The sequence below is a fragment of the Lates calcarifer genome, linkage group LG4, assembly GCF_001640805.2.
Source record: "Lates calcarifer isolate ASB-BC8 linkage group LG4, TLL_Latcal_v3, whole genome shotgun sequence".
NCBI lineage: Eukaryota > Metazoa > Chordata > Actinopteri > Centropomidae > Lates > Lates calcarifer.
Window position 1 is genome coordinate 7,184,885 of NC_066836.1, and position 13,829 is coordinate 7,198,713.

General features: G+C 39.4%; 1 protein-coding gene across 2 annotated transcripts in view; it reads left to right on the top strand.

Annotated features, from left to right (window-relative positions):
• The first annotated feature begins 4,958 nt into the window (after nt 1-4,958).
• LOC108884197 (receptor-type tyrosine-protein phosphatase F) overlaps nt 4,959-13,829 on the top strand; it is a 159,076-nt gene continuing 150,205 nt past the window's right edge. For both annotated transcript variants that reach the window (XM_051069903.1, XM_018677922.2), the window contains exon 1: nt 4,959-5,474. The gene's annotated coding sequence lies outside the window, so the exon portion shown is untranslated. The remainder of the gene's footprint in view (nt 5,475-13,829) is intronic.

The window sequence follows — 13,829 nt, forward strand, 5'->3', positions numbered from 1 at the left end:
GTATCACAGAGAAATTGTATGTTTTAATATTCATCTCAGTAACCCCTGTAGGAATTTCTTCTGCTCAATCATGTTGTGTTGCTGCTGCATTTCACACCTGCAGTTTATGTCTGACCATAACCACACTATCAAGACCACCTATCAGGCTACTCAGTACACTTTACAACAGAGTAAGAGTGTGATTTTATTCCTCCAACCATTTCTTCATAGGAAATGCAGCGAGGTACAGCAGCACCTAAACAAGTACCCACTTAAAATTGGGTCCTCATTCTGTCCGACCGCTGAGATAGTAACCGCAATCATTACCATGTCTGACTGCATGTTGGTTAATGATACAAAGAGCTCTGTGTGTTCTCATCATTAACTTCCATTAACTGTTTTCCTGCCTCATTGAATCCTGCGCTAATTGTGCAACAGTTATAAGATGAAAGCATCCTGCTCTGGAATCTGTGCAAGGTCCCCTGATCATTATGCATCAACTTCATTTTTGATTTTTGTGATTGACCTTTTGGGCAAACATACCATACCAATAAATGTAATGTTTAAGAATAGAATATGATTGTGATCCATATTACACATAATGTTTTTGAAAAAAAAAAAAAAGAACCCTTGATAATGATGTGGCAATAAATACCAGCTTCTCTATGAATTTCACATCATTTAGTAGCTACATTTTAGCATATAAAAAATGAAATACATTTTTACTCTAATTGCAAGGGTGGACAAAGTACAGTTGAGACTTTTGCAACAGGGATGTTAAACTGACTGCTGCGTCTGAGAATTAATTTATTAGATTAAAATGGGAAGATCTAATGTTTTCTGATGATATGTAGATGGGCTATAATACACTGCAGCTGCAGTCATCTCTGGTAAAAATTCAGGAAGAAGTCAATGAATAAGCTGGTTTAATTGCACTTAACTTGGTTTGGTAGCACTTAAAACTAGAGATGACTAGTAACAAAATAAAAACAATTGATACTGACACAGATGGCTGAGAAACTTATCTCTGAACTAAATTCTATTTATGACAAAAATATGAATGAGGCAAGGGGGGATAGTAAGCTACTCTGAAAAACTATCATTCACCTCAAAAGGTGAAAGAATTAATGGAAATCTGAATCTGAAAAACAGCAAAGGCAAGAATAACTGAAGACATCTACTGTACAGCCTCTTCATTATTTAATAGTAAAAGAGTGATGTGAAAATAGCATCAAATAATAATATCAGTCAGTTTTTATCTAACTAATGAAGAACATGAGAACAAAATAATTTCCTTAAGAGAATCAAAACCATTGACGCATGATAACTTGACAAAAAAATACATTTTAGTTTCTCCCATTATACAGCAGGACACATTTCCTATTACACCAGTGGTCATCATTCATGTTATTAAATGTGGAGGTCATGCTGAAGCCAGTATTTATAGATGAATATCTCAAAGCCAATAGCTTTTTGTTGTGTTAATAGAATTGTCATTGAGCAGCTAGTAAACATCTTAATACTAGTACTTGTCCTCTGTACAATATCTCTGAACAAACTACTGCAGTGGCTTGTTGGTTATGTTGTATAGCAGAAATCCTCTACAGTGTTGTTTTAGATATTTCTCAATTTAATCAAAATTAGATTTAAAATCTCTCTAGAGTGTTATGTGTTAAAACCAATAAACTTAAGCAGCATGAAATGGATGGTATATTGTCTAATAACACAGTCCACATAGATCTGTAGTGGGAGACATCATTCATAGCTTGTACATAAATGAATCTCCCACAGCACTGTGGTGTAATTAACATATATGCAGATGACACTGTTGTATACCTCCTAACAGAGTCATCTCAAAGCCATGGATAAGATCATACAGCGGTTCAGTGCTTTAGCTCGGTGATCCCCAAAACTGGGATGATTGTTAGTGGCCATAAATGGAAAAACTCTGATGGCAAATATGACCTCACAGTCCAGATTATTTATCAAGAGCAGTTTAGTAAAAACAAAGAAGACAGCTCAGTCTCCACCGATGCAGATAGACGTGCATTCCGTGATGTTTTCTTTTTGTCCTACTTTGACACAATTTAGGATTAAATAAATAGGATTAAATAAAAAATAGTTAAACCACCATTTTTACTCGCAGTCTTTTGAAAAACACTCAAAATGTTCTCTGTGCTTAATCCGATGCCTTGTCTGTACCCAGTATACAGAGCCTGTGTATATGTGATATATATTTTGAATAATAAGGCCACACAATATCAATACCTCACTAATTACCAGAGGTAATGCATCCTCAGCTTGCGAATTTCAGATGTAAAGAATAAGCAAACATGTAATTAGCACTACCCTCTGCTGATTGTGTATATGCTTTAGTGTAACTGGAATTTATATTTTTTGCACAGAGTGTTCATAGTGCATGTGCTCTATTTTTTTTTCTTTTAATTATTATTATAACCTGCCAAGAGAGGGAAAATCTGATGCAGTCAAGAGTTGATATCATTTCTCTGCAACATGAGTATCTTTTTCACTCTTTGGTTTAAACTTACTCATAGTCTATATTCTATATTAATGACTCTTTGTAATATGGAACATGGACAGAAAAGTTACTGCACCAGTATTAAATCAGCCTTCAAACCATCAAGTATCAACTGAGGGGCTTCTAGATAGAAATGAATCTCTTTACAAGTAATTTCTCTCGACTAATTTCCCCATAGAGTTCAATAAAAAAATTAATAAGGAGGAACAGCTGATAAAGGGACCCATGTATGAAGCTTCATTCCAGGAGTGTTATGGTTAGAGGATGATTTTGTGCTGCAGACCCTTCTTTGATTTGCAGTAATTTAGCCAGCCATTTATTCCAAATCATAGCAATAATTAAGAGAAGGAAGAAGTTTAGAGTGGGGGTTTTGTTCCAATACTCTGATGGATATAAGTTGTTTAATCGACTGAAAGGGGTTTATGATTCTATACATCATTCCTTAATTAATTCAACATTCCTGTGCAAAAGGCTGCAGATTTCAGTTATATTAGTTATAAGTTATATTCAACAAAAATATAGTTGTGTGAAACTTCATTGGAAGTTTATCTTAAATCATTCAGCACCAAAAGCCAAAAGGTTACAGGACTGCAATATCAAAATGTGTTGTTTTGTAAACATTTGGTGCTGAGGGTAGAAAATATGTTATTTAGTTGATGCTTTTATTCAGTGTCTGGCAAAGACAAAGCATGGTTGCCCTAAGGACTCCTTAGTGCCAGTGCCATGACATACATACACACACACACACACACACACACACACACACACACACACACAAAAATACACCACCAGACTTTTCTTTGACCTTCCCAAGCAAAGGTTGTTTATAGGTCTCCTCCACTGTCCACATTAGGTGTCTGAAGCTGAAAACAGGCTTGGTGATATCCACCAGAGACACGCAACAGCATTATTGAGCACATGCACCAATTTCTCTGTCTGGCACCTACATATTGATGGTCGTTGCATCAAAACAATGGCTTCCCTGTGAGTGTAATAGCACTGGCTGGGCCTTTTATTTGTCTGACAGGATCCTATTCCTGGAACATTGTGCACTGACCAAGGTTATCATTTGTAAGCTAAAAGGAAGAGAATTCCCTTTCAGTCAGTGTGAGGTCGCATAGCAACACATTTTGTTACATGAAGAATAGGTGAGATTATTATGAAATGTGTTTGTGTGCCTGTTTGTGTGGGTGCATTTGTCACTGTTTGTGTTGAATGGAGGGCCTTCCTGATTGCCCCAACTGCAAGAGACATTTATGGCAAGGTAAAACCTTGTGTAAACGTCATTTGTACCAGTTACTACGGGAGGTGTAGTGGCTAGCCGGGCTGCAGTTCAGCCGGGGTTCTGCCAAGCTAACGATTGATCATGGTGAGGTTAGAAGGCGGAGTAGATGGGTTGTCAGAGTCCTAAAGATATTCAGGTCCTCATTACTGAGGGTCACAGCGTCTATGCCCTGCACGTTCAGCCGAGTCGCTTGAGTGCTCATGCACTAACAGCCAAGCTGCACCGTAAGCAGAGCCCTCTCTCTGTCCCCATTACACTGCTTCACTTGTAAATTCTGCAGTTCCTGAAATTTGTCCTTGAATGCCAGCGGGTTGTGATTCATTTGGAAATGCCATATGTTGATTTGAAGTATTCTTGATACCTTCTTCAAATATGAAAATTATAATTAAGTTGCAAGAGATGTGCAGCTTAGGGCCTTTAAATATCTTTCTTAACATTTAGATGTGAACAAGCAGTGTTCCTTACAGTGTACAGTGTTCCTTGTCAAAGACAGCTTGTTAACATGACTGTGTGTGTCACTGAACATTGGAGAATATTTCCTGCAACCTGCTCCCATGGTTCTCTTAAAAAAACTATTTCAAGTGCCGTTGAAAGAGCCAGAAAGTTGGCCTGCACGTATAAATTATGAATTACAGTCTTGTCCTGAGCTTTCACAAGGTGAGAGCAAGGATGAGGATGAGGAGTGGGGCTGTAGATGCATTTTATTTGCTCAAGAAAATGGGGATAATAGGGCAGTATTTATAAATGTTCTATTCTCAGTGATGATTCATGACTTTGCTTATTGCAGAGGCTCCCAGAGTCGGGCCTGGGGACGACCTGGATTCGCTGGAGGGTCTCCCCAGGAAAATGAGGAATCGTTTAATTTCACTGTTATAATGAGAGAGTGTATTAAGAAGTCTGTATTTTCCCTGGGTTATCCTTCCTAATTCTTGTCATATCTCCTCAATCACAGTTTACTTAGGCGGAGTTTCCCTGAGCACAGTCGTTGCACATATAGTTTCATTGCCTCTTCTTAACAGGTGCTGAATGTAAACAGAGAAATGAAAATAACCGGTTTGAGATCCCCTTCTGTCTAGTGCATGTTTTCAGAGGTTGGAGGAATGAATGGACACAGCAGCGAGTACAGCCGAGCGAATCCGAAAATCCTGCTGATCGACCTGTATTTGTTTTCTCCACAGAGGCAGAAAGAAGCGTGACTGTGAGGGGAGAGACGTTAACAACTCCCTACCTTCCCGTCCACAGCTCCTTCTGTGGGGGACTGTGGCATAGACTTGTGCTTACGAATCAACTTGCAAGAAAAGAAATTTACTTGCAAGAAAAGAAGTAACATTTCCCCCCCTGTCGCCTTCTCGTATGCGAGCGGCGACACTGAACACTTGAGCGAGGCTGACGTTAACCCGTTAGCAGCGAGACACGGGAGCTGCCACGAATAGATCCAGTATCCACGACCCCCGGTCGGCCGACCAGGATAGGACCTCGTGTTACTCTGGCAGTGGACTCGTATCTTTTTCTCCTCTTCTTTCACTCTCGGGTTGGTTCTAAGTCTCCTGTCTTGTGGCTGTTAATTACATGAAGTGGATTTTGGTGCTTGCTGCAAACTGAAGACGGGACTAAACGTAGTGGTTCGGAGAAGGAGAGAAATGCCAACGGCGGTGACAAAGAGGAGATTCAGTAAGTGCACCGTTATCTTTTTTGAATGCCCCCCATTGAACTTGAGACGCAGATTTTTTGCGTTGCGTTTAGCTAACTTTCTGAAATTGCGATAACTGCGTTGATTTGTTTGTTTGTTTAGAGTGCTTTATGAAGTGGAAATACTTTGAAAAACGCCTTTTAAAGGTGTAACGGGAACGGTTAAATATTGTAAGTCGGCTCCGTCTGGCAAAATCGGGCTCCGGCTAACGTCAGACAGCCACGCACACAGTTTGTTGCTGTTTTTATTTGTGCTAACTCTGAATGAACAGCGAAAGAACTTTGATTTCAGTCCCGAATAAATGAGAGCATATAGTATTATTAAATGTGCTCGAATGAGTCTCACAGATATATGCAGTCCTCATTTTAACAAAAATATCCACAGAAATCAAGGTGAGGGGGGGGAGAAGAGGCAGAGTCTTCATCTCAATCACTTATTTTACAAGTGATTTTCGATGTACAGACCTGCGCAGAGTTGGCAATAAACTGAGCACAGGCACTTTCCGGTGAGCAGTTTGACGTAGCTGTCTTTGCAGGGATGAAAGCTTCAACCAAGCAGAAAATCTGTCGAGAATCGCTAATTGAATAATAAATAGGAGTGGCGGTGGTCTGTGGGACTGGGCCAGTCGTCACTCTGTTTCTTTTATCTTGATGCAGTTGTAATAATTTGCTCCAATTCCTGACCTTACATTGAAAATGATTTGCCATAAGGTGCCATAGCTCCCTCCAAACCTGGCTTTTCACTTCATGCGCGCGCGTGCACGAGCGCAAGAGCGTGCCAGGGAGCGCGTGAGCGCCCCCCGGCACATGAAATCTTTGCTGTCTATTTATTTATCATTATCAGAAACAGGTATTTCAGTTCCTCTATACCCATCAGCTGCAAAAGCTTCTGTCATGTATGTGTCATTCATCTGCCCTTAAAAATCACTATTGCTGCAGTACAGGCTGCAGAGACAGGTTTGATGTCATGAATTGTAGCTGAGGCAAAAGCATAAATTTCAATAATCATCCATTAGAGAATTCAATTGTAAAACCATTTTTGTGACAGCTTTTACAGGTGTGTCACTTCAATTGAATAGCTTAAAGCCATCTTTAGGTATTGAACAGACAGATATGAAATTGGAGGGGGGGTATTTCACTGGGTGCATATAGCCTACAGAAAGATTCTCAGCATTGCATCAAGCCTGCAGTCCTGTTGGGTTTATTTAAAGAAAGGATTGGAAGCAATTTTGCAGGGTGAGTGACATGCTGAAGTAGCCCCATGGCCATCCTTTATCAATACATGAATCCGATTATAGCTGTCACAGACACAATGAAGAGACCTAACCATGAGCCAAACTGTAACAGGATGACACAGGGTGGGTTAGTTTCTTGGAATTGCATCAGAGGCTTTCTGCAACTGAATCCTAGGCCCTGCTGCATGTTTGGGTTTCTAACCTTCAGCTCCTGCTAGTTGAAAAGAAAGTGACATGGTGTATTTCTGTTTTAGATTTAGGGTAAATTGATATTAAACTGTCCTGTAGGCCATGACCCACACAGTACTATACTGTAAGAGACCTCAGAGAGTCAGAGTACTGTAAAACATTGTGTCTTTTTCATCTGGGTTATTTCATCGACACTGGAGAATACATGCTGATTAGTGCAGACACACTGTAATTTCTTTCATAAAGCAGGAGACTCTCTCTGGTGCTGTTTGAATGTAAGATTCAGAGTTACCTGTGGTTCTCAGTTGAATACATATTTTATCACTAAAACCTGTGTTGACAGGCCTGTCAGGTGCCATGCTGCTGAAGCATTAAGGTTTTCTTCAATCATATTGGCTAGATATTGTAGGGAAGCTGCAGGGTTTCCTTATTGTGTTTATTCTTGTTTATCTTGTTCCAGCTTGTTCTCTCTTTCTGTGGGCTGTGAAAGCCATTGTACAATGAGTCTTTGACTTTTTTCTAAAATATGTTAATATTTTTCAGGTATTAGTGTTTATTTGCTGAATACTGGCACATTACCTCAAGCTATTACTACTTCATACTCAAACCAGTTCAAAACAAAAATTATTCAAGAGAAGACATTTGATTTACTTGACCTAATCCCTGTGACTCCTGAGGGATTACAGGGTGGCCCACACTTGATCGCTACATCTTTCCTCTTTTGTTTCTTGCCAGACAAGTCAGCAGTTCATTTGGTGTTTCTGTTGGGAGGTTTTGAGTGCCTGGGCCCTTAGCTGATGACGTCATCTGCGAGGCATACATACCTGGCAAAAGCTAGGTCACATAGAAACAATTACCAAATATCAGCTAATACTGTAGCCTCCTCAGTTCTAATTTTTATACTGTGGTCTGACTTATGGCAAACATAAAAAGTCAAGTGTAATTTATAACCTGGATTTTGTCACCATATAAATTGTAGTTTGTTAATATATATAACTGAAGAGATTAACCTTGAACAAGATCGATATTTTGTTGTGTCCTCAACTGATTATAATTGAAAATATAAGCCTGTCAATATGTGAGTCCATTAACCAACCAAATAGATTTACTCACATTTTTTAATGCTGTATCTGTTGGCTGACCTGGCTACACCCCTGACCTGTGTGAGCATTTGTATGTTGTTGTGTAGGGTATTTCCTAGCAGGCCTGGTCTAGGGCTAGAAGCCAGAGCATCTGCCTCAGCTTCCTCATTTGCCGATGCTCCCTGGCAGGGGCCGGGCTGAATGGCACTGTTAAAGAGCTCCAGCTCCTCTGTGGCCACACGCTGAAAAACCACTCGGCACAACCCTCTCCCAGCTGACGCTTTCTCATGCTTTCCATATGGGTAAAATCTTGGTAATTTCAGGGCCCTGGAGTTCTAATGAGAGGTTCTGCCTAAAGTGTGTTGGTCTGTGGTGGGCGGGATCAGTGTTTCTCGGGTTTATATGGGATTATAACTTCTCTGAGATGCCTTACTGGCCCACTGTCAGGGCGTTGGCACAGAGAAACCAGAACTCTTTTTAACCAGGCAAACTGGGTAAAACTGGTTGTGATGGGGTTCTTTGGCATGGGGGTCACAGGGGCTAGGCTAAAAGCTAACGTTTGCATTCAAGGCTGCAAAGCAAGTCAGTTACTGTTGGTTTCAACATTCAGATCCTGCTACAGATACAAAATGTGCTGAATTTCTGCTTAGACATCAGGATGTTGTACTCTTGAGTCTATAGGGCCTCAAGCAACTGCTATTGTCCTGTTTAGCATCCCATCCCCACATAGAGACAGGGTGCTCTTAGTAGCACGCTTGGTGGATTTTTAACAATGCTTGTTCCGTAACGTCAGCAGCATAGAGGCAAAGAGTGATTTACTACTCTGTCTGCAAGGGTAATGTAGGAGCAATTTGACTGCTGATTGAAACCAGGTCTCCCATTTCAGAGTCCACTGGTGGCATTATAAAACCATTTACACCAATGTTTTACAGGGCACCCCTGCAATAGGAAAAGTGGAAACAGACACACAGCCTAAATATGGCCTAGGCTACCATGAGAGGCCTATTTTTATCCATTCCTTGTGTGATTTGTTGTTTTTACTTAAAAGTATGTCGTGTGCTGCTGAGTGAAGTAGTGAATGTGGATGGAACTGAAAGGTCAAATGTTAGGTTAATCAGTTCTGTCTGTTTTTCATTTAAGCAGAAGGGCCCCCAAGATATAGGGGTCCTTCTGCTTTGAATTATATAGCCTCTTCTGTAAGTGTGAAAGCTTTTTTTCTCTAGCCATTACACGTGAATCAGAACTGTAGTTCCAGATTCTGTGAAAATTGGCTCAGCCAATTTGCTGTGTCGCAACCCTGATAGATTTTTTCACTTGTTCTATATCAACATTTGTTAGACGGTAGCCATTACGTAAATGGACCAAGCAGCCTTAATTATATTTTTAACACCTAAGCTGTAAAAGACATACAACTCATTACAGAGTGCAAAGTGCTGCTGGAGAGTAAGATTAGCACATTTCTTTAGGCGAAAAGTGTGAGAGACACTGGAATTTGATGGTTGAACTTTTAGGTTGTCAGTTTTCTGTTAATGCAACTGTTAATGACTAAAACTCAGCATTAGCTACAGCTGCTTTACAGTTAAAGCCTTTCAGCAAAGGCAAATTGACTATTTATTGTGAACTAACTAAAGAATGTATTAAGTTATGGTCATAAGTCATAGTTTTGGTCTGTGTTTTGATATTTTTTGTGAATCAGTTGCCATTGATTAAGCGTAGATACCACTGTCAACAAAACTGCCATTAAAGGGAATTTGTGTTTCTTTTGTTAAATTGGATTTTTCATGTATGTTCATTGTGTAGAAATCAGAGATAAGAAGTTGGGCCAAGATTTCAAGTCCTCAGTTTATTGCTGTGCCAACAGCTTGAACAAATCACTGCTGTTTTTGCTGTTCAGAGATTTTCTGATGTGAGAAATGGAGGTTTCAGACAACTGTGGAATATCATACACACATTGTGCAGTTAGCCGACCATTGGTATTCATAACAAAGTCTGTAGTGAGATGTAGAAACTGTTGCTATTCCTCTACCGTCCCTGTGATCTCAGATAGTCCTAGATGGCTTTGCTTTCTCACCACATGGGCCATCTAATTAAAACTTTTAATCATAACATAAGGATGGGTGGATTGATTGTAGGTGTTGTAGTTTTATTTTTTTATTATTATTTTATTTATCCTTGTTTCCCATATTAGGATACTTGCATATCTATCTGCTTATATGTTGTCTCTCTGCTGACATTTAAGAGTAATTATGTGAGGCATTTCAGTTTGTTAGAATGCTAACTACAACTGTAAGTACTTGAAATGTCTTTGTGTTGATTTAACGTCTTTATTGTCAGTGATTACAGATGCAAATAGTTAAATATCAATAACAGTGTGTTTAGCAAACTGGTACTAACTTCAGCGGCTTTGCTAGCTCAACCATGTGAAAATAAGTGATTGTTTTCGTCCAAACATGGTAATTGCAGGTTTGTGTGTGCTTGATGAGTTAGGTGCTTACTCATGACATACCTGCTGGTCATGTAGGAAAAAAAGCTTTTCATCAAGCTAATATAGTATGTGTCCACTACCTGCACACTGTTATAAATTGTAGAGCTGAAATAACCGGTTAGATAATTGATTGAAAGTTGCATTAATAATTAATCCTTAAGCAAAAACAACAAATATTTGCTGGTTCCAATTTCTCAAAACCACAATTTGAAGACTTCAGTGTGGGTTAGTGAGAGTTAACCAGTGACCAATATTGGCCTCATATACTCATATATATATTATATCATATAAATATAATAAATTGGTCTGGCCTTAAATTGCATTGGAACATTAACAAATGGTATTGTTTGTGTAGATTGATGATAACATGCATTCTTTGCATATATTGAATATAATTTAGTATTACTCAATGTAGTGTACTTGATCTGGTACATCTGCTGAGTAAAGCCATTGACCATGCAATTTATTCAATATTTGTTCAACAGTAAAGTGGTGTGATCGTTCTGCTCAAGTGATGTCTCCTGTTTTGACACCACATGTGGTTGCTTTTGTTGTATTGTAAAGCGCTTTTGTTATGTTTCATCCTACTGAGAAACCACTTGAAATGGGACAAAACTCCATTGTTTCATTTCTGCTCTCAAATATTATAGTTTTAAACTTTGTAAATTTCCCCATTGTGGGACTAATAAAGGATTATCTTATCTTATCTTATTAAGTTGAGTGTTGTAGTAAATTGAAAATGGAAATGTGAGACTCGTCTCAGGCAGTCCTTATTTTTGAGGTGCTGAAAATATATAAAACTGTGATGCCACTGTAATGCATCAAATCCAACTGAATTTTATGAATCATTAGAGCCCAAATAGCTTCATGTCCCCAACAGTTGTCTGTTGTGGGTTATTAAATCTTTCGTTGGAGATCCTGCAATAGATTCTCTATGGATGCTCATCCTGGGTTATGGAACAGTAGATGGTTTTATCACATCTTGTGGATTGGTAAATGTACCAGGGAACTGACAGGAACATGTGACATGCGTGTAAGACCTCAGTGCCTTTGCTGTGCATTTGCCCAGTCAGCAGAAGTGCACAGATGATGCACTCTTTCATCTCAGACAAACAGTGGATGGGGACAAATGGTGTAATGGCTCGCTGGCTGGTGTCATTCATTTTGCTTTTCATTGTCAACCTATTCTTTTCTGGTTTTCATCTAATTAGAACACACAGAGACGTACACAAACACACAGGCTGTACCAGAATTGATGCAGTCCATTACATGAAGGTCAAACAGTCAGCCGTCTTATCAGGCTGGACTTAAATGTCACACACTCCATGCTTTAAAATGGAGAAAAAATTACAAATTCACATAGATTAAATGTTGACTGCCGTGAACAATGAGCCAGTTTTCACACTGAGCTTGGCCTGTTCTTGGACAGTGGTTATCAGCACTAATTTATACTAGCAGCACATGCTAGCAAAAATGTCCTTTAAGAGATAGAAAACTGTTGATAGTGAACATGCTTTAACACAGCTGCATAACTGATGATGGAATAGAAACATTTGCCGTTTGACAGTCATAAAGCTATTCTTTATTTATGTTCTTGGAGAAGCAACCATGACTTTGCGTGTTTTAGCATGCATGCTGTCTTTCATTGGAAGGATGTCAGCACACCATTGCTTTTCACTGTGTTTTTTTCTCTAAAAAGCTTCTTTCCTCAAGGGAATCTCTGTCCAAGCCATTACCAGTTTTGGCGAGAATACGGTTATAAAAGCACATGGACAGAGATTTTGTGTGCACTTTCAGGTGCAAAAATCATACTGGCTGAAAAGGAGTAGAAAATCAGCATCAAGACACTTTGTCAGGACACTCCACCAGGTGGCTTTTAGCTTATGGAGGCGGTAAAGGGAGTTCATGACTGGTAGTTTGAACACTTTCATAAGGCCGACTTTATGGTAGCTGTGTCAAGACAACCAAAAAGTAGTTTGATGCATACTGACCATGTGTTGATTATGGCAAGCAAAGACTCTCTGCCACTAGCTGGGTGTGCTAAAGCACAACAGTGAATGGCAGAAAAGTGCATTGCTTGCACTCCGTCTGCCCCGCTGGTGCAGCAGATGGATAGGATTTTAGGGAGTGGGGGCGGGGCTCTCTGGCAGTGAGGGACAGAGATGACAGCTCTTCGTCCGTGGAGGGCTACCAAGGGCCTTGGCTCTGAGCACCTACTGTGTCCTCCTGACACAGCCTTGATGCCATCAGAGACCATTAGCGTTGACAGCATGTCATCATGTCACACTGGAGCTCATGGACAAGCAATGAATAAGTAAGAGCAGTAAATAAAGATGGCACACTTGGAAATAAACAGGAGTTTGCTAAAGCCAGTTTGAAGATTTCTTTCCTCTTGTCTACAGCACTTTTGTATATAAGCTGTAGAAATGATGCTTCATTTGCAATATTTCTCATGCTATTCAAATGCTGTCTTGGCCTGTGGTCTTTGCTTAGAGCATAGCCTGTCTAGAAGGCCCTCACATCTAGTGCTGGAGATGTTTTTCAAGATGGCGTGATTTGATTAAAGCCAAATATATGACACAAGTGAAGATGAGTGACTCTAATAAAGTCAAGTAATGCAATAATTCAGTGACTGAATTAAGGGCTGAGCAAGGCTTAAAAGAGGGCTATTCTCACAGCTCAACTTAAATTGCACAGAAAATTTAAAGACTTTAGTGTGAGGCTACTTACTGTAAATAATTTACTGTCTGGACTCCAGCTTGTTCTTGTCAAAGGCTGAAATGTCTGAAGAATGTGTCATATGGTTAGACTGTAAAGAGGCATATTATATAGCTTTAAGGTTTGTGTTGTGACACAGTTTAAAACTGGACATTTGAGATATCCACAAATGTGGATGTTAATTTTTTGGTATCTTCTACTTGACAACATATAGATTTAGAGGATGTTTTATCAAAGTAAAATACAAAAAAATAAGATACATAAACCATACTGTAGTGCTCGGGGTGATACCACTTATTAGGTAAATTAATCACATACTATTTAAAGTTGGAAAACTGCCCACAGATAAGGCTGAAGTTCACAATTCTTCCCATCGGGAGCATGGTTTTTACTGTTCCACTCTGGTATCTCAAGTAAATGAAGTAACAGGGAATGAAGAAGCATTGGAACTTTTGAACTTGGTTTAATGGAATGTCTGTGCAGTGACCGAAATGATAAGTTGTTTCCTGTATCCTGTTTATATATAAATATGGGCTATGATAATATAAATGACCCAATACGGAGTTGCACATTACCAGCATTCATCAGACTCACAATAAGTACGTTTCAAGGTTACACACTGTAGTGC